The following is a 4,718-nucleotide window of genomic DNA, read 5'->3' as shown; positions in this document are numbered from 1 at the left end:
ACCCGTGCTGACCACTGGGCCACTTTGACTCGGTTCGCACCGGCGGTACAAGCTGGATTCTCAGATATGCGCGATCTCTATCCTGTGAGATCTGCTCTGCCAGACGTGATGGTTTGGCGTGATGTAGGAGGCATCACCCCACCTCGCGGTCCCCGCAGGCCACCGTTTGTTGGTCCAAGACCTCATCCTAGCCCCTATGGTCCACAAGCTCCACGAGACCGTCTGTTTCCGGATGATCATGTTGAGCTTCCAGGCTATGGAGGTGACTTCTACGAGGACTACTACGGATCGGTCTGAGTTAGTGATAGTATCCCTAGTTCGCACTAGCTGTGTCGTCTATCGTCCCGCGTAACTCGTGGGATATGACCTAGTTTGTACTCTTTCCGGAGGTGTAGAAAAATAATGTATAGGAGCTTGGAATGCCTCCGATGAGATGTAATCCTTTTTCTCACCGTAATAGTACTTTGTTTGGTCTTGTACTAAACCTTGTATGGTGTGTATGACGATGGAATAAAAGAAGCAGTTTCTGTATCTACCATGTCATACGGATGATCATCTTGCATTCCGAGTTATTCCTTACATTATGTATCCTATGTCGGAATTTTATCATTCTGACTAAATCATTGTCTTGTTTACCTAGGATGGTCAACACGCGCGCTAACCCTGCTTCCCAAGAGCAGGCCGAAGGCAGTGAAGCCAGGAATGAAAATCTGCCTCATCCTCCTTCACTAGCCGAGGTTATGATGGAAGCTGAGAGAAACAAGCGGGAGACAAACCGTTTGTTGGAGCGTATTGAACAGAATACAACACACCATCAGAGGGCTAACGTGGTGTCACTCAGTGATTTTATCAAATTGCATCCACCCACGTTCCACCACTCCGTCGAGCCTCTCGACGCTGATGACTGGCTTCGCAGTATCTCTCACAAACTGCGTTCCGCGCTGGTAGCGGAGGCTGACAAGGTCACCTTTGCTGCATATCATCTTGAAGGTCCCGCCAGTCTATGGTGGGAGAATTATGGAGCTATGCGCCCAGCGGGCCATGTCACAACTTGGGCTGAGTTCAGCGAGGCTTTCCGTGAACATCACATTCCGGAGGGTCTCATGGACCGTAAACATGAAGAATTTTGCAGTTTCACCCAAGGCCGACTTTCTGTGGATGCTTACAGCAGGGAGTTTGGTAATCTTGCACGATATGCAACTGAGGAAGTGTCTACTGACGCCAAGAAGCAAGCAAGGTTCCGTAAGGGCCTTAGTCCTGAGCTTCGCCGCGACCTCCGTCTGCATGAGTGCACATCTTTTTCGAAACTTGTCAACAAAGCCATCAGTGCTGAAACGGGTCAGACTGACTATGACGCAACACGCAAGCATGGACGTGACATGGGTTCCTCATCCGGTGCTGGTCCTCAGAAGCGCCGCGTGTGGGTACCCAACACCGCCCTGCCACCTAGATTCACACCGAGGCCATCCTTCCAGGCGCCTCGCCCTGTTCAACAGTCTGCACCGGCCAAGCCCTATGGGGGTCCAACCAATAATGCTCCTCCACGTACCAGTTCCGTGACTTGTTTCAAGTGTGGGGAATCTGGTCACTATATGCGTGAGTGTCCCCAGACCAACCCCAATCAATCTGCTAAAGCTGTTGGCCGTGGCAAGCCGACAGGGAAGGTGTTTCATGCTAAACCGGTCACCGCTACACGTGGCCATGTCAACTGTATCTCTGCCGAAGAAGCTCAAGAGGACCCCAACGTCGTTCTCGGTACGCTTCTTGTTAATTGCCACCCGGCATCTGTTCTTTTCGATACAGGAGCCTCTCATTCTTTTATATCCGAAAATTATGCTCGTTTGCATAACGTTGCATTCTGTGACTTGCCGTCCACTATGGAAATTTCTACTCCTGGTTCTAGATGGCAGACCTCTAGGGTAAGTTATGGAAATGAAATCCAAGTCGACAGACTTGTTTTCCTCGCATCTTTGATAGCCCTTAAATCTTCAGATATTAATATCATTCTGGGTATGGACTGGATGTCAGCTCATCAAGCCAAAATTGATTGCTTCTCTAGGACTGTTCAACTCACCCATCCTTCGGGGAAGATAGTTAATGTCTTGACCCGAATAGCCAAGCGACAATTATATTCTCTTAACGCCAGCCCTTTGCCAGACCTTGAAGACGTGCCGATAGTCTGTGACTTCCCGGATGTCTTTCCAGAGGAATTGCCAGGTGTTCCACCTAACAGGGATGTTGAGTTCGTAATAGACCTCATCCCCGGAACCGTTCCGATTGCTAGAAGACCTTATAAGATGGCACCACTAGAACTAGCCGAGCTTAAGAAGCAACTCGATGAATCCTTGAAAAAGGGTTTCATCCGCCCTAGTTCATCTCCGTGGGCTTGCCCCGTCCTATTCGTCAAGAAGAAGGATGGTACGGACCGGATGGTTGTAGATTACCGACCTGTCAATTTGGTCACAATCAAAAACAAATACCCGCTTCCCAGGATCAACGACCTGTATGATCAGCTCGCTGGATCCTCAGTCTTCTCCAAGATGGATTTGAGGTTGGGCTACCATCAAATCAAAATCAGAAACGGGGACATTCCTAAAACGGCCTTTGTTACTCGTTATGGCCAATACGAGTACACCGTCATGTCCTTCGGTTTAACCAACGCTCCAGCCACTTTTTCTCGGTTAATGAACTCAATCTTCATGGAGTATTTGGATAAATTCGTCGTGGTTTATCTCGATGACATACTCATCTACTCCAAGAACGAGGAAGAACATGCCGAACATCTAAGGCTAGTGTTGAAGAAACTTCGAGAGCATCGCCTTTATGCCAAATTTTCAAAATGTGAATTCTGGTTGTCAGAAGTGACCTATCTGGGTCATGTAATATCTGGTAAAGGTATTGCTGTTAACCCTGAGCGAGTTCAAGCCGTCCTTGATTGGACTCCACCCGAATCGGTCAAGCAAGTTCGGAGTTTTCTAGGCTTAGCGAGCTATTGTCGTCGCTTTGTCGAGAATTTCTCCAAAGTTGCTAAACCTCTAACCGAACTCCTCAAGAAAGATAAGAAGTTCGAATGGACTCCACAATGTGAGCACAGCTTTCAGGAACTGAAAAGACGCCTGACTTCTGCTCCCGTGCTGGTACCGCCAGACTTCTCCAAGGACTTCGTTATCTACTGCGACGCCTCGCGACAAGGACTAGGTTGCATTCTCATGCAAGATCGACACGTAATTGCTTACGCTTCACGGCAATTGCACCCACATGAGGAGAATTATCCTACTCATGATCTAGAGCTTGCAGCCATAGTCTATGCACTTAAGACCTGGCGACATTACCTCCTCGGTAATCGTTGCGAAATATTCACTGATCACCAAAGTCTGAAGTATATTTTCACCCAACCGGATTTGAATCTCAGGCAGAGACGTTGGGTTGAATTGATCACTGACTTCGACTTAGGGATAACCTATACCCCAGGGAAAGCCAACGTCATGGCTGATGCGCTAAGTCGTAAATCTTATTGTAACAACCTGATGTTACAACAAAGTCAACCGCTTCTCCATGAGGAATTTCGAAAGCTTAACCTTCACATTGTTCCTCAAGGTTTTCTCTCCACCTTGGTGGCAAAACCTACCCTTACGGATCAAATTATCAAAGCACAGAAGGTAGATCCGGGAATCTCCCGCATCAAGAGGAACATTCAGAAAGGAATTGCGGATTGTTTCTCCATTAATGATCAAGGAGTCGTATACTTCGGGGATCGACTAGTAGTTCCCAAAGTGCGCAACCTAAGGCGATTAATCCTTAAGGAAGCCCATGAATCTCCTCTCACTATTCATCCCGGTAGTACTAAGATGTATCAGGACCTACGCCAGAGGTTCTGGTGGACTAGGATGAAGAGAGAAATTGCTCAGTATATTGCAAATTGCGACGTCTATCATCGTGTAAAAGCAGAGCATCAACGGCCTGCTGGCACCCTTCAACCCTTAGCTATTCCTGAATGGAAATGGGATAAAATTGGTATGGATTTCATTACCGGCTTTCCCAGGACCAAAAGAGGGAATAATGCTATTTTCGTCGTGGTCGATCGTCTTTACAAAGTAGATCATTTCCTACCTGTTCGTGAGAGTATAACCGCTAGTCAGCTGGCAGACTTATACATCTCCTGAATAGTGTCCCTCCATGGTGTTCCTTTGGAAATCAATTCGGATCGAGGAAGTCTTTTCACCTCTCGATTTTGGGAAAGTTTCCAAAATGCTATGGGAACTCGTCTCTCCTTTAGCACCGCTTTCCACCCTCAGTCAAGTGGTCAAGTGGAACGCGTCAATCAGATTCTAGAAGACATGCTTCGAGCCTCCGTTATCTCTTTCGGAATGGACTGGGAGAAGTGCCTTCCATTTGCCGAATTCGCTTACAACAACAGCTATCAATCTAGCTTGGGTAAAGCCCCTTTTGAAGTTCTCTATGGACGACGATGTCGAACACCCCTTAACTGGTCAGAGACCGGGGAAAGGCAATTCTTTGGCCCGGATATGATTCAGGAAGCAGAAGAACAAGTTCGTATCGTTCGTGAAAAGTTGAAAACAGCCCAATCCCGTCAAAAGAGTCAATATGACCGAAAACATAAGGCTATGACTTTCGAGGTTGACGAGAAGGCTTATCTTCGGGTCACCCCTCTGAAGGGAACCCATCGTTTCGGTATCAAAGGCAAATTGGCTCCTCGT

This window comes from Triticum aestivum, chromosome 6A (assembly GCF_018294505.1).
Source record: "Triticum aestivum cultivar Chinese Spring chromosome 6A, IWGSC CS RefSeq v2.1, whole genome shotgun sequence".
NCBI lineage: Eukaryota > Viridiplantae > Streptophyta > Magnoliopsida > Poales > Poaceae > Triticum > Triticum aestivum.
This window is presented reverse-complemented; position numbering follows the sequence as displayed.